This window comes from Schistocerca gregaria, chromosome 2, assembly GCF_023897955.1.
Source record: "Schistocerca gregaria isolate iqSchGreg1 chromosome 2, iqSchGreg1.2, whole genome shotgun sequence".
In the NCBI taxonomy this organism is placed as follows: domain Eukaryota; kingdom Metazoa; phylum Arthropoda; class Insecta; order Orthoptera; family Acrididae; genus Schistocerca; species Schistocerca gregaria.
In genome coordinates this window covers 997,370,621-997,392,501 of record NC_064921.1, presented here as the reverse complement: position 1 = coordinate 997,392,501, position 21,881 = coordinate 997,370,621, and the positions used below count along the sequence as shown (strand labels likewise).

At 44.9% G+C, this 21,881-nt stretch overlaps 1 protein-coding gene across 1 annotated transcript in view; it reads right to left on the bottom strand.

The window, feature by feature from the left end:
• LOC126335499 (uncharacterized) overlaps positions 1 to 21,881 on the bottom strand; it is a 116,852-nt gene that overhangs the window by 52,111 nt on the left and 42,860 nt on the right. The gene's annotated exons all lie outside the window — the stretch shown is intronic.

Sequence of the window (21,881 nt, the reverse complement as noted above, 5' to 3'; positions counted from 1 at the left end):
TTAGGAGATCTACTAACATCCTTTTTCTGGCACCATCATATACAAAATGTATACTGAAGTCACCACATATAACTAATTTCTGGTACTTCCTACTCTAGCTTGAGCAGAATAGCTCTGAAGTCAGAGTTAGGGGACCTATAAACAACAACAATTAGAAGTTAAGTTTAACTAAATTCAACTGCCCCTGCACAACATTCAAATATCTGTTCAGTGCAATGCCGTGATATGTGTATGAACTCAAATGGAATACTGTTTTTTACACATATAGCCACTCCCCCACCCCACAAGGATCTCCATGAAAAACAGGCAGCTAATCTGTATCTTGGTAAAGGGAGCCCCTGAATTTTCAAATTATTTAAGTGGTGTTCCTACATACCAATAATTTCAGAGTCAACATCTATAAGCAGCTCACTAACGTTATCTCTAACACATCATATTTTGATGAAATATGCTAATTCCTTGCCTACTTGGAAACATGACGTCCTCTGAAGGTGAGCCCTTAGAGGGACTTTCTTTAAGCAGGTATACCTATCAGCTGACTTCAATCTAAAGAAAGGTGCAGCTCTAACACCAACTACTACAGGAATTTTTCCATGCATGATCCCACCACCACCCACTACACTGTCACCCATAAGCCTTGCCAGCCTCCCTTTCCCATACCTATTGAGGTGCAGGCCATGCCTTGTGAAACCTGACCTACTGATAGACTCAAGCGGCACCACTGCAATGTGACCCATACCCTACGCCAACAGCGCCTTCTCCAGCCCTTTGTTAACGCCCCTAACAGCCACATTAAGATGAGGCCGATCACGACGCTGGAACAATTGCTGGAAATGCAAATTAGTGCCACCAGTTTGAGTAGCTCTCTTTATCAGGTCACCACCTATTCTCTGTCATTATGAAGACTGTTCCCTGCTCCACCCACTATCAGTACCTGATCCTCCTCTGTAAAATTCCTACATAGCTCCCGCACGCTGTCAGTCACTTGAGCCAGTCCTGCACTAGGCTTCACAATGCTGGTGACCTGGTACTCACTCCCCAACACTTCCTGCAACTGCTGGCCCACACCTCTACCATGGGAACTACCTAGCAGCAGAACCTTCCTTTTTCTGTTAGACCTTGCAACTGACCTAGGCCTCCTAACTGCTGAGGACTGCTGTATGTTCCCTATATCTATAGCTACAAGAGGCTCCTCTCCATTCAACTTTGACAATTGGTCAAATCTATTGCATATACGCAAAGTATAACTGTCTGAATACCTCCTTCTCCAAGCTGCCTTCTTGGCTACTGCCAGTTCCCATTCCCCACCACCCTTCTCCCTCCTCATCCTATCTAGTTCCTCCTTTGCATGTTTTAACTGTACACGAAGGGCACAGATCTTACGCTCCTGCTCCTCTGTCAACTTATTTCTATGATTCTTCAGTTTCTCACGGAGTATTTCTTGCTCTAACAGTGCACGGGTGTACTGCTGGTTCATAGTGTCCAACGGGCACAAGTCAGTCCGTCAGCGCATCTGACGATGGCGACATATCTGATCGTCGAAATATTGTGCCCGTTGCACACTATGGACCAGCAGTACACCCGTGGATTGTTCTGGCAACTTATTTCTACTACAGATTCTGCATTCCCAGGAAGCCCACTGCGTTCCCCCCAATGAAAATACTTTCAACAAATCCCACACCGTAACCCACTACTCACAAACCAACGACAGAGTCCACACTTCTCGTTCATAGTAAAATTTTACAGTCACTGAAAACAACTATACACGCTACCTAAGTTAATTTACGCTAATATATTATAGAACTAACAATAGCGGTCTCGAAATTCTCTGTCTACCAAGAAGGCAACTGCCCTTATTAATACTACTACTCCACAGCTAATACAAATACGAATAAAATTACAGAAAAATATTAGCAAAAACCAAAAATTCAAGCTGCTACTCGAACACTCGAAGAACTGAATAAAAATGTTGCTGAAATATTTCACTAGAAACAATAAGAAACCTCAGCTGGAAACTAAAGCACGAAATTTACTAAACGACTTCAACGCACAGAAAACTCTAAAAACCACAGTGAGCGAACGTTTCCAAAAGTTTATTAAATTTAGTAACTGTATAACAGTGCACAAATAACTTTTTCAGTACTTAGCTTTATACCCGCTACAGCTCCAACTGCACGCCGGAAAATGTAAACACACTACTGAAGCGTGAGGCTTGGACGAACGACGTAAGCCCATCTCACGAATAATAGACCACTCGAGTCAATAACACAGAAAGAAAGACTGAGATTAATGAAAACCCACTAATAAGTTTCCTTTACAGCAAATGTTAACACAGATAAACTTTAAAATGGGTTTCTAGAATGACATTTTCACTCTACAGCGGAGTGTGCGCTGATATGAAACTTTCTTGCAGATTAAAACTGTGTGCCGGACCGAGACTCGAACTCGAGACCTTTGCCTTTCGCGGGCAAGTGCTCTACCTACGGAGCTACCCAAGCACGACTGTAGACAAAAAGTTTATAAAATATTGACAAGCAAGTTTAACAGCAATTTAAACTGCAGTCTATCACACGTGACGTCACACCGAAGATGTGAAAAGATTAGATATTAGACGAAATGCATAATTCATACACTCCTGGAAATTGAAATAAGAACACCGTGAATTCATTGTCCCAGGAAGGGGAAACTTTATTGACACATTCCTGGGATCAGATACATCACATGATCACACTGACAGAACCACAGGCACATAGACACAGGCAACAGAGCATCCACAATGTCGGCACTAGTACAGTGTATATCCACCTTTCGCAGCAATGCACGCTGCTATTCTCCCATGGAGACGATCGTAGAGATGCTGGATGTAGTCCTGTGGAACGGCTTGCCATGCCATTTCCACCTGGCGCCTCAGTTGGACCAGCGTTCGTGCTGGACGTGCAGACCGCGTGAGACGACGCTTCATCCAGTTCCAAACATGCTCAATGGGGGACAGATCCGGAGAGCTTGCTGGCCAGGGTAGTTGACTTACACCTTCTAGAGCACGTTGGGTGGCACGGGATACATGCGGACGTGCATTGTCCTGTTGGAACAGCAAGTTCCCTTGCCGGTCTAGGAATGGTACAACGATGGGTTCGATGACGGTTTGGATGTACCGTGCACTATTCAGTGTCCCCTCGACGATCACCAGAGGTGTACGGCCAGTGTAGGAGATCGCTCCCCACACCATGATGCCGGGTGTTGGCCCTGTGTGCCTCGGTCGTATGCAGTCCTGATTGTGGCGCTCACCTGCATGGCGCCAAACACGCATACGACCATCATTGGCACCAAGGCAGAAGCGACTCTCATCGCTGAAGACGACACGTCTCCATTCGTAACTCCATTCACGCCTGTCGCGACACCACTGGAGGTTGGCTGCACGATGTTGGGGCGTGAGCGGAAGACGGCCTAACGGTGTGCGGGACCGTAGCCCAGCTTCATGGAGACGGTTGCGAATGGTCGTCGCTGATACCCCAGGAGCAACAGTGTCCCTAATTTGCTGGGAAGTGGCGGTGCGGTCCCCTACGGCACTGCGTAGGATCCTACGGTCTTGGCGTGCATCCGTGCGTCGCTGCGGTCCGGTCCCAGGTCGACGGGTACGTGCACCTTCCGCCGACCACTGGCGACAACATCGATGTACTGTGGAGACCTCACGCCCCACGTGTTGAGCAATTCGGCGGTACGTCCACCCGGCCTCCCGCATGCCCACTATACGCCCTCGCTCAAAGTCCGTCAACTGCACATACGGTTCACGTCCACGCTGTCGCGGCATGCTACCAGTGTTAAAGATTGCGATGGAGCTCCGTATGCCACGGCAAACTGGCTGACACTGACGGCGGCGGTGCACAAATGCTGCGCAGCTAGCGCCATTCGACGGCCAACACCGCGGTTCCTGGTGTGTCCGCTGTGCCGTGCGTGTGATCATTGCTTGTACAGCCCTCTCGCAGTGTCCGGAGCAAGTATGGTGGGTCTGACACACCGGTGTCAATGTGTTCTTTTTTCCATTTACAGGAGTGTATATTAAAACTCCGAGCACCTAAACTACACGATGATAATGGAACACCACTGTAAAACTAAATTGTGCTCCCAAAAGGCACTTCATACAGTGAAACTCAATACTGAACCCCTCGCAGTTACTAACGAACTAGAGTCAAAACCATATACTTAAAGCAAAAGTGCCAGATGAAGCCATTCATTACACTGCATAATATCAATGGCAACAAAGTCACAACTGAATACTGCAAAAGCACACACAATGTAGTAAAACGGGCGAAACAACTTACGATACAAACGACATGCTCATACTCCTTAAAAACGGGAAGTGGTCATTAAATATCCAGACCAAATAATCCAAACACCTATCCATTACCACACACTGGGAAACTTTTACGTAACACACCTAGTAACCATAAACTACTGCGATCATTTGAAGCGTGCCTTCTACCTTCTACATATGCCCCTTCACCCCTGCCCCGACTTATTCCTCGAAGTGAAAGCCCAAACTGTATGCTGTGTAGAAGGAACACTTGCGTCTTTATTTAGACACCTTGCCAGTGGAAACTCCGTTTCTGCGGTCGTGAAGGACGTCATCGCCAGAGCAGTCGCGAAGGCCACCACTGCTCAGTCTGTGGTAGCCCACTAAGAGCGAACCCACCACGTACCACTGTCGTCTCCTTAATGTATGGCGTGCTTCTGGTCCCGGCTGAGGTTCGAGTCCTCCCTCGGGCAAGACTGTGAGATTGTTTGTCCTTACGATAATTTAGGTTAAGTAGTGTGTAAGCTTAGGGCTGATGACCTTGGCAGTTAAGTCCCATAAGATTTCACACACATTATTAAATTCCATTAAATGTCTGGCAGCCGGCAGTCAGCCCACCCTCCATTGGAGACAGCTCCGTACAGAGGGACACCACGTGCGTAATACCGATCCCACAACCTATCGCGAAATTGAGTGTAGAGGTTCCAATTAAAAAAAAAAAAAAATACAATCGCAGTTGCCATGTCTTGAGTTAACCGACAGGAAGTTATAACAATGCAGAAATCACATTTGTACTTCACCCAAACGACGGGGAGTGAAAATTAATGAAATTTGAAGAAACCTACAACTCACACATACGTTCTGCCTGGAACCTTAAAAATCTAGACATGCCACGTTCTTCCTCCTGGCAATGTACACTTGTATGGTGACTCTGAAGCCAAAAGAAGTAGGTCGAGGTAATATGCTTGTAAAACTCACCACAAACATTTCTGTGTGTGGAACGGACAGTGGCTGGATGCTCGCTACAACGATTATTGTACCGAAAATATTAAATTTTGCGTTGAAAACTGAATATCCGTTGAATTATCACGTAAAGGTGTATGTAGATTTTTTTCAGTCTTCAGAGAGAATGCATAATAGCCCCAAAAAGTTCGAGTAGAAGCTAAGAGAATGGTACAGAGGCTGCGCCAGTATTCCAGGAGAGCCAACACGGGCCATGACAGCAACCAGGTAACTGAATTTTGCATCTATGGGCTCCCATCCCTCCATGGGTTCCATCCTACACACATAACATCAGATGTTCACTTATGATTTGTAAATTGAGACAGTTGATATGCATACAAAAATTGTTGAATGTACGTGTGTAACGTCTGGCAGTACTGTCCAGGTTAGTACCTGTAGGGTAGAATCATAGAAATAATGTTACCCTGCTCAGAGGTTTACTGTATTGGAATGTCACATATGAATAAATGTGAATTTATATCAGAGACTACTTCCTCAGTTTTCTGATGGATGAGCTCTATAAAGTTTCTTCAGAGAATTCAAAAATATTTGTACTTAGTTTTGGTGATGTGCATCAGACTTCTGAAAGTGAGTGCACTATATGGTATTCTCATTATTGGTGTATATTTTCAGTGTTCTTAGGTCGGTTTCCATCTACACTGATGTCAAATTTCCATCATAACAAGCCATATGTACAGTGAAAGACGGTGTTAGAAAATAGTGCTCTCACCCATCAAACGAATGTGTAGGTCACTGTGGTACATTTGGTTAAGGATCATTGACAGCTTGTGGCGATCCAACGTTTCCAAGCGACCTACTGTTTGACTCTACTGAACCTGCTACTACTACTACTACTACAATCGATGGTATCATACCAACTAACCTACATGATCCACATGTCTACATCAACTATTAAATCACATTCTCTTGTACAAGCACCCTTAAAATAAATCGGAAATAAGCGGTGCGGTGTGAGGGTGGTGTGTGATACGTTGTATGTCTGGTGGGCATTGAGTGTGCTGTATGAAGTGTGTTAGGTGGGTAACAAGTGGTTTATGGTAGGTGTGATGTGTGTGTTTTGTCATCTGTGGTGTGTCTTGTGTTCTGAGCTGTGCTGTCTGCGGTCATCTGTGGTGTTTGGTGAGTGGTCTGTTGCTTGTGTATTATGTGTGGTGTGATATCATGTGGGGTGTGTCTTGTGGTATGATATGGTATTTGTGTTTGGTGTGTGTTGTAATGTTAGGTTTGGGGTGCATGTGCTAAGATGTGATGTGTGTGGTGTTAAAGACTGTGATGCTACTTCTGCTGAGCCCCACACCTAGGAAAAGTGACTATATACACTTTGCAAACTTTCATAAACCTACTTGTTGAGCACATCTTATATCACTGCTGGTCATTCCCTTTCCTATTCCACGCGCAAATGGAACAATGAGACGACGATTACGTAAGAGCATGAAGATATCTGGTCAGATGAATATTGGGGAACATCAACAGCGGCAGAAAATGGTACAATGAGAGTAGGATTCGTTATGATCAGGCAGAGATTGTGTTACTGTGGACATTTCGGTGATAGTGTTGTTCTGTGCATTACCTGTTCTCTGTCAAGTAACTTTCAAGCATTCAAATGTAGTGAACCTATGGGATTTGTTTCTGCAATATGGATTGCTATATAGGTTCTGAATCTCTGCCACAAATGGGAACACATTAACGTGATAATTCAGTGGATTCGAGTGTATTCGACGCATATTCAACGATTTTCCGCACGCATGGAGACAGCTGGTCTCCATTCTCAAATCCTATGGAGATGTCTAATGTCGTGTGTGCAATGTGAAGATGTAGATTGGGTACCAGTGTTCTGAAGCCTGTAAACTGGTTTATAAGAAAACAACAGTATGCGTCTAGAAGCTGGGAAAGTTGGCTGAGTTTTTAAAACTGGTGATATCACACCATGAAAATTCTTTTGCTATGTAGTTAACTTATGCGTAGTCTATGTGGACCTCGATTACATAAACTCCAACAGTGTTTATGACTCTTTGGTCAATCTACTGAATGAATGAAATGTCTGAACGAAGAAGGAGATAGCAGTCAGGCTACGATTTATATCTACAGTGTTTGCGTCTAAGCAAACAAATATTAAGAGTATCACAAAGTACATTACCCCTGTTCTAGCCATAGATTCTTTGACAAATAATCAGAGCGCTCTCGGGGCCAGATTCAAAACCTGCCGCTGTTTAAATTTTGAATAAAAATAATCAGCAATTGCAACCAAAGAAGAAGTCACCCTCATTCCACCTTTAAGGCATATTCCAACTTGGGGTGGAAAATGCCTTTAAGAGGCCGAAGAAACGGCATTAAGCAACACAACGAGAATGCAGAAGGAAATGGAAACTACTGCATTAAAGATACGTAATGTGTATCCAGAGGACATGCGGCCTGTAACTGAAATAGTGTCTCGATGATCTCTTCTCTCCATTGGCAAAAATTCCCGACCAATCTCCCATTCGAATCTCCGAGAGGGAACTGCGAAGGGGGATGGTGATCACGAGAAAAAGATTGAATAACCAACGAATGGATAAAGTTCTGCACGTTGGGGCGTAGAATGTCAGAAGTTGTAATACGGTAGGGAAGATAGGAAATACGAAAAGGGTAATGCTATGGCTCAATCAAGATATAGTGGGAATCACTGAAATGAAATGAGGGTACTGAACGGTTAATACAGTACGGAAAGGGGGATTAAAACTTAATAGTCATGGGAGATTTGAATGCTGTTGTAGCGATAGGAGTAGAAGAAACGGTTACGGTAGACTATTGGAGTGGAACTAGGAATGAGAGAGGAAAAAGACTGAGTTCTGAAGTAATATTCTGTTCAAGAATGACAAGAGGAGGAGATATACTTGAAGAAAGCTGGTAGGTACGTGAAGATATCATTTAGATTACTTCATGGTCAGGAAGAGATACCGAAATCAGATATTGGGTTGTAAGGCGTTCCCAGGAGTATACAGACTCAGTCACAATGTAGTAATGATGAAGAGTAGGCTGAAGTTTAAAATTCTAGTCAAGAAGAAACAATGTGCAAAGAAGAAGGGCACAGGAATATTAACGAATGAAGACATACCCTTGAAGTTCTCTGAGGTTATAGATACTGCGACAATGAATAGCTCAGTAAGCAGCTCAGTTGAAGAGGAATGGACATCTCTAAAGTGGGAAATCACAGGACCTGGAAAGAAAAACGTTGGTACAAAGAAAGGAACTGCGAAAAAGCCATACGCGCCAGAGGAAACATTTCAGATGATCGTCGAAAGAAGGAAGTACGAAAGTGTTCAGGACATTCAGAAATACAAGTCACTTGGGAATGAAAGAAATAGGAAGTCCAGGGAAACTTAGGCGAAATGATTGCATGAAAAATATGAATAAGTCGAAACAGAAATAAGTGACTTAGCATACAGCAAAGTTAAATAACCGTCGGTGAAATTAAAAGCCAAGGCGATGACACTGAGAGTGCAATGAATATTCCACAGGGGAGAGGAGGAGGGGAAAGATTTGTCTGACGATGTGCTAGAAGAAGAAACAGGAGTCGAGAGGGAAAACATAGGGGATCCAGTGTTAGTGCCATCGGAATTTCTAAAATTATTGGGGAAAGTAGTACGAAACGATTATTCACGTTGGTGTGTAGAAGGTATGAGACTCGAGGTATACCATCTGACTTCAGGAAAATCATTATCCACAAAGATCCTTAGATAGGAAGAGAGGAAAAGTGTGGGAATTATCGCACAATCAGCTAATCATCCAAGTTACCTACAAGATTAATATACCGAAGAGTGGAAAAGAAAATTAAGTATGTTTTAGATGACGATCAGTTTGACTTTAGGACAGGTAAAGGCATCATAGAGGCATTTCTAACGTTGCGATTGCAAATAGAGGCAAAACTTAAGAAAGATCAAGACACGTTCATAGGATCTGTCGACCTGCAAAAAGCGTTCAACAATATAAGATGGTGTAAGATGCTCGAAATTCTGAGAAAGATAGCTTTAAGTTATAGGGAGAGGGGGATAATACAGAATATGTACAAGAGCCAACAGGCGACCGAGAACGAAGAGCTCGGATTGGAAAAGGTGTAACACAAGAATGTAGTCTTTCGCCTCTACTGTTCAATCTATACATTGAAGAAGCAATGATCGAAATAAATGAATGATTCAAATGCGAGATTAAATTTCAGGATGAAAGAATGTCAATTATAAGATTCGCTGATGGCACTGCTGTAGTCAGTGAAAGTGAAGAAGAATTACGAGATCTGTTGAATAGAATGAACAGTCTAATGGGTACAGAATATGGATTGAAAGTGAAGTAAGACAAAAGTAATGAGAAGTAGCAGAAATGAGCACTGCGGGAAAATTAACATCATAATTGTGGATCTTGAAGTAGACGAAATCAAGGAATTCCACTGACCGACGCGGGAACAAATACCGAGAGTTCCCGCAGATACAGTGGTTAGAGTCGAGTCATCCTTTGGCTTCATATCGTGCAGGAGAAGCAGACGGAAGACTCAGTTTTTCTGAAAACGTAAACGACGTTATAATACCAGCACTACCATTCACATAAAATGTGTGGAACTCTCAGTCCCAGAGTTGTTGTGATTTTGGATCTGTAACAGACATGGGAACAACTTAACGCGATAATTCATCTGTAACAGATACGGGTACGACTTAACATAATAATTCAGTGGACAATTTTGCCAAGTCTTATTCGATATACATTGAACGATTTTATGTATGCCTATCAACTGTCTCCATTTGCAAATCCTATGGAGACGTCTGGGCCGGCCGGAGTGGCCAAGCGGTTCTAGGCGCTACAGTCCGGAAGCGCGCGACCGCTACGGTAGCAGGTTCGAATCCTGCCTCGGGCATGGATGTGTGTGATGTCCTTAGGTTAGTTAGGTTTAAGTAGTACTAACTTCTAGGGGACTGATGACCTCAGATGTTAAGTCCCATAGTTCTCAGAGCCATTTGAACCATGGAGACGTCTGATGTCATATATGCAATGTGGAATACATGGGGAGTTGGGAGCCCTTAGATGGTAAATTCGTGGTTGCTGTCCTTTTTCGTGTTGCTTGACCTGGATTACTGACACTGGCTCTATACCATTACCGTTCCTTCTAGTCGAACTCTTGGGGGCTATTACGAGTTCCGTCTGAATGGTTGAAAAAAATGCGGGTACTCCTCAGTGTGATAATTCAACGGATAGTCAAGATTTTCAAAGCAAAATTCACTCTTATCAGTACAATATTTTGATGTCTTCCTCCTGACTGATGACAAGTGGGGTACTGTTCTGTACTACAACCACAGTCGGCTGCGGCTGACGTGGGGCGTGAATCACATAACTGTACTCTACCTCATTTTGAGCAACGTGCTGATGGACTTTACAATGAAATGAACAGCTTTAGCTGCTTACAGGCGTTGACATACGTCAATGGGGACAGATGAAAATGAGTGCCCCGAACGAGACTCGAACCCGGGATTTCCTGCTTACATGGCAGACGCTCTATCCATCTGAGCCAACGAGGACACTGAGGATAGAGCGACTGCAGGGATTTATCTCCGCCACGCCTCCCGCGAAACCCACATTCTCAACGTATTGTCCCGCACTACATTCGTAGTGCCCCCGCCCATTTCGCTGGAGGCGTGCCAGAGATAAATCCCTGCAGTCGCGCTATCCTCTGTGTCCTCGGTGGCTCAGATGGATAGAGCGTCTGCCATGTAAGCAGCGGGTTCGAGTCCCGCTCGGGGCACACACTTTCATCTGTCCCTGTTGACGTATGTCAATGCCTGTAAGCAGCTAAGGTTCCTCATTTCATTGTTATTTCATTCTAACGAGCTGCATGGTCACCGATGGTATCTGTTCTTTCTAGCCTGAATACATCTACGTTCGCTTGTTTCACCTCTCTGTGATGGCTAGTTAAGTCAGTGCCAATGAAGTAGCCACCGTCCATTCCACACAACTAAATTATCGTGGTAAGTTTTACGAAGATAGTACTCAAGTCCGCCGCCAGGAGGACGAAAGTGCATCTCTAGATGTTTATGTTCCAAGCAAAACGTGTGTCTGGGCTGTAGTTCGCGTTCACCTTGCATGAATTTTAACTCCCCGTCATTAGGGTGAAGTGCAAGTGTTCTTCCTGCATTTTTCTAGTCTCCTGTCATTTTTACTCAGGTGATACGGACCGTGGTTGCAGTGCCGTCACAGCAGCATATTAGTTTTGGAAATCTGAACTTCTACATTCCATTTCGCGTTAGGTTATCGAATCGGTAGTATGCGCGAACCGTACTGTCAAATCAGGGAGTCTGAAAGAGGGCGCATTATTGTAGGACACAGAACAAGACGATATCGGTCAGGTCGCACCGCCCGACCCCTCCCCCCGGAGAAGATCGACATCTCATGCGATTGGCATTGCAGGATACAGGATGCAGGACAGATCTGCGTCCTCCTCGGCTCTGGCGCAACAGTGGAACTGTGGAATACATCGGACACTATCAGGGGTGAGAGTCCGTCCCCGCATATTACGTCATGGGTTACTTGTGCATCGTCCACTTCTCCGCCTACCTTTGAGGGACTTGCAGAAACTTGCTAGCCGGCAATGGTGTATGGGGCGACGTCAGCTGGGGGCAGAAGTGGCAGGAGATAGTGTTTTCGGACAAATGCAGGTTCTGTTTGTTTCGAAGTGATGGCCGCATTTTGGTTCGCCACAGACAGAGGGAGCGGCATCACAGTGATTGCATTCGCACAGGACATACGGCGCCACCTCAAGACCTCATGGTGTGGAATGCTATTGGGTATAACCACTAATCACATTTGGTGCGTCTCCAGGGCACTACGACGAGTGTGACCTAAGCGAGTGGCATCCTGTGACCTGCAGCCATACCCTTTCTCCTCAGATTCCTGGACGCTATTTTTCAGCAAGACAATGCACGACCACGTATTTCTGCACGAATACATGCCTACTTGGTGTCACAGAATGTCAGCTTTCTGCCCTGGCACACCAGATCACCAGATCTGTTACCAGTCGAAATGTGTGGGGTATGGTGAAACAATGAGTGCAGTGTTCTGACCCAATGATAGCCACCACAGATGAAGATTGGAACGAGAAGAATCCAGCATGGATGGCTATACCACAGGTCGCCATTCATGCCTTATACACATCGCTGCCATCAAGCATGGAAGAAGTTATCAGGGATTATGGTGGACCCTATGCCTGCTAGGCAACAGAACACACATTGAACTGGAGTGACTGAAATGCTAATCATTTCTGCAGTATGAACGTCCTATGTCTAGTCGTTAAAGGTGTTCTTTTTTCTGAACGTGTGTGTATTAATTATAAAAACTTAGTTTACATTTTCATAGAGTAAATCACAGAAGTTTAAACAGTACAAGGTTTTTTTCATTTTCATACTCTGTGTTTACATTTTGGCATAGTTTGTCACTACAACAGCATATTTTGTTAGTACAATACTTTTCATTCATCGTTTTTAGATTAATCGATACATTCGCTATATGAACAATTATGATGGACATCTCTCGATTAGAAACACATGAACGAAATGTGTAAATTTCTGAATTACTGAAAAGTATAAATTATAGCTGAAATCAGACACACACTCAAGATAATAAACCATATTTTCCAGGCGATCTCAACTGCCATCTAGTCAATCAGAATACAGTGTGTCAATTCACATAATTTGCAATTAAAATTAGAATTTAAGCCTACAGTTTACATTTTTTGCACACACACAGACACACACACAAACATACAAACAGTTTACACTTTTTCAAAATGGTTCAAATGGCTCTGAGCACTATGGGACTTAACATCTGAGGTCATCAGTCCCCTAGAACTTAGAGCTACTTAAACCTAAATAACCTAAGGACGTCACACACATTCATGCCTGAGACAGGATTCGAACCTGCGACCGTAGCAGTCGCGCGTTTCCGGACTGAAGCGCCTAGAACCGCTCGGCCACCGCGGCCGGCGCACTTTCTCAGATATGTACCTTTTTACAATAAAATCAGTCATCATCATCATCATTTGCCAGTGATTTAACCTTACATGAAAGTATAAAACGACCATCCTGAGCAAATAAACCTAGATTATGTTGTTTAATAGAAGAAACTACATGGTGTTTTGAATAAATTACATAATGCATAGGTATTTTACCTTCCGAATCTAACATACATTGCCAGTAATCATAAATGTTTTACCTATTAAAAGAAACTGAGCTCACACTCGCCCGTTGCCTATCTTGCTCATGGACTACACAGTTTGTATATTTTGTTTATTTTTTTCATAGTTCCACGCAACTTCTTCCTGTTTTCTCGATTGATATGTGTTCAGTTTTTCAAGGCCTATCCACTGTGCCAACTTATAACTACATCTGAGGGGGGTGCGATGGGGAGGTTCCCTTGTTAGATGACAAAATGCGAGGGATCTTTTTTAAAACCAATTTATGTTGTAAACATTGTTTTAGTTTTCTGTAACGAATAACATCGTTATTCTTATCATGTAAGGTCGCTTAGAACTCTTACACTCAGGTGGTAGTGAAACAGATCTGAACAAAAATAATGAATATTGTTCCACAGAAAAATAGTATTACAGAAAATAAAACAAATTTTCAGCTGTCTGGAATGATGTACAGGCGTAGTGCGCCAGCGTGGTATGCAGTGGTTGCGAAACGAGTATAAACACTTAGGGATTAGGGATCACAAGCAAGCAAGGGGCGCATTACCACAGCCTGTGCGAAAGAGAGCGTCAGGAGCATCTGATTCACCCCACTGACGTCATTACAAAGGAGGCGCAATAATATTCTTTTAAGGAGGCAGCATGAAGCGACTACACTTAAAGACTATGCAACAATGCCTTTCAAGCTGTAAACCTTGCATAAGAGAACGCTCTGAAACTAAACATTAGGTCAGCACAAAATGCTGATAGGTCCGAAAAACTGGAGAACATTCGGTCACCCGTGCAAGGGAATCACGTCATCGATCATTATATAAACCTCTCCTTCTTTCCAAAAATGGTTCAAAAGGCTCTGAGCACTATGGGCCTTAACATCTGAGGTCATCAGTCCCCTAGAACGTAGAACTGCTTAAACCTAACTAACCTAAGGACATCAAACACATCCACGCCCGAGGCAGAATTCGAACCTGCGACCTTAGCATTCCCGCGGTTCCGAACTGAAGCGCCTACTACCTCTCGGCCACCGCGGCCGGCTCCAAGCTTGTGTATTCACCTTATCTAGAAATAGGAAATGCTTATGGTCCTTCACCGGAAGTGCTAATTTGCGCTGCGTTATGGTCGAAACTGAGTGTAGCTTAGAATGACTTACGAAGGGCTTTCAACAAGTAACGCAACACATTTTTTTCTCGAACAAATTCGGTTGAAAGAATGCGGGATTTTTTTGGGGGACATCGTGGAATATTGCCGCTTCGGTCCCCGTATTTCCATGTAGTTATAATAACTGGTGACACTTTAAGCGAGAAGGTGAAAGTCCCAACAGCGACATGGAGGACAGCCCAATGGGTGCTCCCAGTGTACAGCCGGTATGTCTACACATTGCCAAAGAGTGATGGCACCGCCACGCTCCCAACTCGAAGAGTTTGCAATCAGATAGATTAGTTATTCACTCAAAGACGATCTGTGTGGTCCTCAATCTTCGGTCAGTCGCCATTGTGACTGTATGGGCCTTTCTGGATACAGAAAATGTTTGACTGCTGCCCTGGCCAGCACATTCTCCAGATCTCTCACTAATTGAAAACGTCTGGTCACTGGTGGTCGAGCAACTGGCTCGTCACAATACGCCAGTCACTACTCTTGATGAACAGTAGTATCGTATTGAATCTGCAGGTACTGTACACGCCAACCAAGCTCTGTTCGACACAATGCCCAGGCGTACCAAGGCCATTATTACGGCCAGAGGTGGTTGTTATGGGTACTGATTTCTCAGGATCTATGCACCCAAATTGCGTGAAAATGTAATCACATGTCAGTTCCAGTATAATATATTTGTCCAATGAATACCCGTTTATCATCTACATTTCTTCTTGATGTAGCAATTTTAATGGCCAGTAGTGTAGCTATCGACTCTTTTGGACTTAGAATCCGAAGGGCAAACACTCCGAAACTCTTGATGGATACACATATGGCGATGAAGTAAGCGTTGTGCCCTCGGAAACGTTTCCATAATATTCTATAGGACCATTAAGTGGTATGAATGACTCTAGCAAACGAAATGAATGAATCTATCCTCAAGCGTAGATGCATGGTGTACATTATGTTTGCAGGGAGAATAAGAAATATAAGAATGATAACGTGGCTCATTATACGGCTAGAAATCATCACCTCAGATCTCTTGTTCGCTGTTAATGCGTCAGGATTGGCCAGAAGGGGAAAGCAGTAGGCACCTATTGAGGAGAAGAATCAAACATAGTTTAAACTATATGAAGTTTTAATGCCATAAAGAAAGACAGTTCTGGAGAAGCCGCAGAGACTGAATGGGCAGCCGCCCAAGAGAGAAGGGAGGAGGGCGCCTGACCGGTTTGGAAGCTGCCAGCAGAAGAGAGCGAACGGCATGTCCGCTCCCGGCAGCCGGCCGCGGTTCCACCCCCACTTGAACACCTGCAAGCCTCGCTATTGGTCGGTCAGATCGTAAGACGCGTAGATCGGTAGCGTTACCTCGTCAGCAACATGTGTGTTTAGCTGCTGGTGGTTCAACAGGTAAGTTTCAGAATGGTTCTATCCGGTTGTGGGCAACGTGACTGAGACGCTGCAGCTTACTGTTGTAACGCCGACCGGAACGGTTGCGAGGTTGAAGTGACGGAAAGGGCGGCAGGACCAGCGGAGCGGCCAGCGAACAACAACACAACGGGAGAGCACGGACAGGACAGAACGAACAACAACAACATCGAAACAACCACGTTCTCTCGTACACAGAACAAGAAAGTAAATAAGATGTCTAGGGCGAGGCGATGTGTCCAAAGACGCAGAGACATAAGCAAGATTAAACTGGCTGGCTGAGCCTTTTTTTCTTTTCTGTATTGTGATTTCCCCCCCCCCCCCCCCCCCATGAACCATGGACCTTGCCGTTGGTGGGGAGGCTTGCGTGCCTCAGCGATACAGATGGCCGTACCGTAGGTGCAACCACAACGGAGGGGTATCTGTTGAGAGGCCAGACAAACGTGTGGTTCCTGAAGAGGGGCAGCAGCCTTTTCAGTAGTTGCAGGGGCAACAGTCTGGATGATTGACTGATCTGGCCTTGCAACATTAACCAAAACGGCCTTGCTGTGCTGGTACTGCGAACGGCTGAAAGCAAGGGGAAACTACAGCCGTAATTTTTCCCGAGGACATGCAGCTTTACTGTATGATTAAATGATGATGGCATCCTCTTGGGTAAAATATTCCGGAGGTAAAATAGTCCCCCATTCGGTTCTCCGGGCGGGGACTACTCAGGAGGATGTCGTTATCAGGAGAAAGAAAACTGGCGATCTTCGGATCGGAGCGTGGAATGTCAGATCCCTTAATCGGGCAGGTAGGTTAAAAAATTTAAAAAGGGAAATGGATAGGTTAAAGTTAGATATAGTGGGAATTAGTGAAGTTCGGTGGCAGGAGGAACAAGACTTCTGGTCAGGTGACTACAGGGTTATAAACACAAAATCAAATAGGGGTAATGCAGGAGTAGGTTTAATAATGAATAGGAAAATAGGAATGCGGGTAAGCTACTACAAACAGCATAGTGAACGCATTATTGTGGCCAAGATAGATACGAAGCCCACACCTACTACAGTAGTACAAGTTTATATGCCAACTAGCTCTGCAGATGATGAAGAAATTGAAGAAATGTACGATGAAATAAAAGAAATTATTCAGATAGTGAAGGGAGACGAAAATTTAATAGTAATGGGTGACTGGAGTTCGAGTGTAGGAAAAGGGAGAGAAGGAAACATAGTAGGTGAATATGGATTGGGACTAAGAAATGAAAGAGGAAGCCGCCTGGTAGAATTTTGCACAGAGCACAACTTAATCATAGCTAACACTTGGTTTAAGAATCATGAAAGAAGGTTGTATACGTGGAAGAACCCTGGAGATACTAAAAGGTATCAGATAGATTATATAATGGTAAGACAGAGATTTAGGAACCAGGTTTTAAGTTGTAAGACATTTCCAGGGGCAGATGTGGACTCTGACCACAATCTATTGGTTATGACCTGTAGATTAAAACTGAAGAAACTGCAAAAATGTGGGAAATTAAAGAGATGGGACCTGGATAAACTGAAAGAACCAGAGGTTGTACAGAGTTTCAGAGAGAGCATAAGGGAACAATTGACAGGAATAGGGGAAAGAAATACAGTAGAAGAAGAATGGGTAGCTCTGAGGGATGTAGTAGTGAAGGCAGCAGAGGATAAAGTAGGTACAAAGACGAGGGCTGCTAGAAATCCTTGGGTAACAGAAGAAATATTGAATTTAATTGATGAAAGGAGAAAATATAAAAATGCAGTAAATGAAGCAGGCAAAAAGGAATACAAACGTCTCAAAAATGAGATCGACAGGAAGTGCAAAATGGCTAAATAGGGATGGCTAGAGGACAAATGTAAGGATGTAGAGGCTTATCTCACTAGGGGTAAGATAGATACTGCCTACAGGAAAATTAAAGAGACCTTTGGAGAGAAGAGAACCACGTGTATGAATATCAAGAGCTCAGATGGCAGCCCAGTTCTAAGCAAAGAAGGGAAGGCAGAAAGGTGGAAGGAGTATATAGAAGGTTTATACAAGGGCGATGTACTTGAGGACAATATTATGGAAATAGAAGAGGATGTAGATGAAGACGAAATGGGAGATACGATACTGCGTGAAGAGTTTGACAGAGCACTGAAAGACCTGAGTCGAAACAAGGCCCCTGGAGTAGACAACATTCCATTAGAACTACTGACGGCCTTGGGAGAGCCAGTCATGACAAAACTCTACCAGCTGGTGAGCAAGATGTATGAGACAGTCGAAATACCCTCAGACTTCAAGAAGAATATAATAATTCCAATCCCAAAGAAAGCAGGTGCTGACAGATGTGAAAATTACCGAACTATCAGTTTAATAAGCCACGGCTGCAAAATACTAACGCGAATTCTTTACAGACGAATGGAAAAACTGGTAGATGCAGACCTCGGGGAGGATCAGTTTGGATTCCGTCGAAATGTTGGAACACGTGAGGCAATACTGACCTTACGACTTATCTTAGAAGAAAGATTAAGAAAAGGCAAACCTACGTTTCTAGCATTTGTAGACTTAGAGAAAGCTTTTGACAATGTTGTCTGGAATACTCTTTTTCAAATTCTAAAGGTGGCAGGGGTAAAATACAGGGAGCGAAAGGCTATTTATAATTTGTACAGAAACCAGATGGCAGTAATAAGAGTCGAGGGGCATGAAAGGGAAGCAGTGGTTGGGAAAGGAGTGAGACAGGGTTGTAGCCTCTCCCCGATGTTATTCAATCTGTATATTGAGGAAGCAGTAAAGGAAACAAAAGAAAAATTTGGAGTAGGTATTAAAATTCATAGAGACGAAGTAAAAACTTTGAGGTTCACCGATGACATTGTAATTCTGTCAGAGACGGCAAAGGACTTGGAAGAGCAGTTGAACGGAATGGACAGTGTCTTGAAAGGAGGATATAAGATGAACATTAACAAAAGCAAAACGAGGATAATGGAATGTAGTCAAATTAAATCGGATGATGCAGAGGGAATTAAATTAGGAAATGAGACACTTAAAGTAGTAAAGGAATTTTGCTATTTAGGAAGTAAAATAACTGATGATGGTCGAAGTAGAGAGGATATAAAATGTAGACTGGCAATGGCAAGGAAAGCGTTTCTGAAGAAGAGAAATTTGTTAACATCGAATATAGATTTATGTATCAGGAAGTCGTTTCTGAAAGTATTTGTTTGGAGTGTAGCCATGTATGGAAGTGAAACATGGACGATAACTAGTTTGGACAAGAAGAGAATAGAAGCTTTTGAAATGTGGTGCTACAGAAGAATACTGAAGATAAGGTGGATAGATCACGTAACTAATGAGGAGGTATTGAATAGGATTGGGGAGAAGAGAAGTTTGTGGCACAACTTGACTAGAAGAAGGGATCGGTTGGTAGGACATGTTTTGAGGCATCAAGGGATCACAAATTTAGCATTGGAGGGCATCGTGGAGGGTAAAAATCGTAGAGGGAGACCGAGAGATGAGTACACTAAGCAGATTCAGAAGGATGTAGGTTGCAGTAGGTACTGGGAGATGAAGCAGCTTGCACAGGATAGAGTAGCATGGAGAGCTGCATCAAACCAGTCTCAGGACTGAAGACAACAACAACAACAACATTGTGATTTTACACCTAAAACAAAAGGTGGGCTGGCAGCAGCAACATTACGCCGCTCTTCATCCACAGTTAGTACAAAAAGACACAATGAAGACACAGAATAACAGAATATAACGGTGGATAAAAAACACTAGACACAGTAATAAAAAAACTCGAAGCCGTTCACAGGCGTAGAAAAACAAAAAAACTGTCAGCACTGTACACGAACTCCGATCATTGAGATGACACACGTGAACGATGGAGTGTGGGCGGCGAAAACACTGAAGCACAAACACGACGGCACACACACAAACCGATGGTGATGGTCTCCAATGCGCGAAAGTTCACGTGAGGTGTGTGAGTCCGGGGAGCTGCCAAAAGGGGAAAAAGGTGGGGGAGGAAGGAGACGGGAGAGTGTAGATGGCAACGGCAGAGCAGAGGGGGGGGGGGGAGGAAAGAAGGTATGGGGGGGGGGTTAGGGGAAGCCCAGTGGGAGGATGGGGGAGGAAGGGAAGAGGGACAGAAGGGAGAGAGGGCACCCAAAGGAAAAAACAAAGGATGTGGAAGAGGAGGATCAAAGTTGATAGGATGGGTAGATGGAGGGTATGAGGGTATCATCAGGGAGGGGGAGCTGGTGGAAGCCACCTTGGGAGAGCGTATGGAGAGTGGAGAGATGGAGAGCAGGTGGGATGTGGGAGTGGGCGCCGCTATTGGCTGCTGGAACCACGTTTTCCACTGTGGCGCCCTCACACTAAAAGCGGGCCAGGAGGCGCGCGCCTCCACAGCTTATGGCGCGATGGTGCAGAGACCTCTAGGGGCCTTCGACGTCCATGACGTCTGGCGGGGATTCGAATTTCGCGGCGGGCGGTACCAGACTTACCGCAGAATGAACTGACGAACGTAAAGTGAAAAAATAAAAATCAAACTTTATACTAATAAATCCATTCAGTATCGGCCCTCACTGTACATCGCTATGTGAACACTGCGAAAAGCATATTATAGCAGATGTTGGAAAGCCTATGGGGCCAACAGTTTTATAAAGCCATAGAAACCAATCATTACAACACTGAGATACTTTCAGAACTTGTAAACCTTACACGTACTGAGTGCGACGATTAATCTACACTCCTGGAAATGGAAAAAAGAACACATTGACACCGGTGTGTCAGACCCACCATACTTGCTCCAGACACTGCGGGAGGGCTGTACAAGCAATGATCACACGCACGGCACAGCAGACACACCAGGAACCGCGGTGTTGGCCGTCGAATGGCGCTAGCTGCGCAGCATTTGTGCACCGCCGCCGTCAGTGTCAGCCAGTTTGCCGTGGCATACGGAGCTCCATCGCAGTCTTTAACACTGGTAGCATGCCGCGACAGCGTGGACGTGAACCGTATGTGCAGTTGACGGACTTTGAGCGAGGGCGTATAGTGGGCATACGGGAGGCCGGGTGGACGTACCGCCGAATTGCTCAACACGTGGGGCGTGAGGTCTCCACAGTACATCGATGTTGTCGCCAGTGGTCGGCGGAAGGTGCACGTGCCCGTCGACCTGGGACCGGACCGCAGCGACGCACGGATGCACGCCAAGACCGTAGGATCCTATGCAGTGCCGTAGGGGACCGCACTGCCACTTCCCAGCAAATTAGGGACACTGTTGCTCCTGGGGTATCGGCGAGGACCATTCGCAACCGTCTCCATGAAAATGGGCTACGGTCCCACACACCGTTAGGCCGTCTTCCGCTCACGCCCCAACATCGTGCAGCCCGCCTCCAGTGGTGTCGCGACAGGCGTGAATGGAGGGACGAATGGAGACGTGTCATCTTCAGCGATGAGAGTCGCTTCTGCCTTGGTGCCAATGATGGTCGTATGCGTGTTTGGCGCCGTGCAAGTGAGCGCCACAATCATTACTGCATACGACTGAGGCACACAGGGCCAATACCCGGCATCATGGTGTGGGGAGCGATCTCCTACACTGGCCGTACACCTCTGGTGATCGTCGAGGGGACACTGAATAGTGCACGGTACATCAAAACCGTCATCGAACCCATCGTTGTACCATTCCTAGACCGGCAAGGGAACTTGCTGTTCCAACAGGACAATGCACGTCCGCATGTATCCCGTGCCACCCAACGTGCTCTAGAAGGTGTAAGTCAACTACCCTGGCCAGCAAGATCTCCGGATCTGTCCCCCATTGAGCATGTTTGGGACTGGATG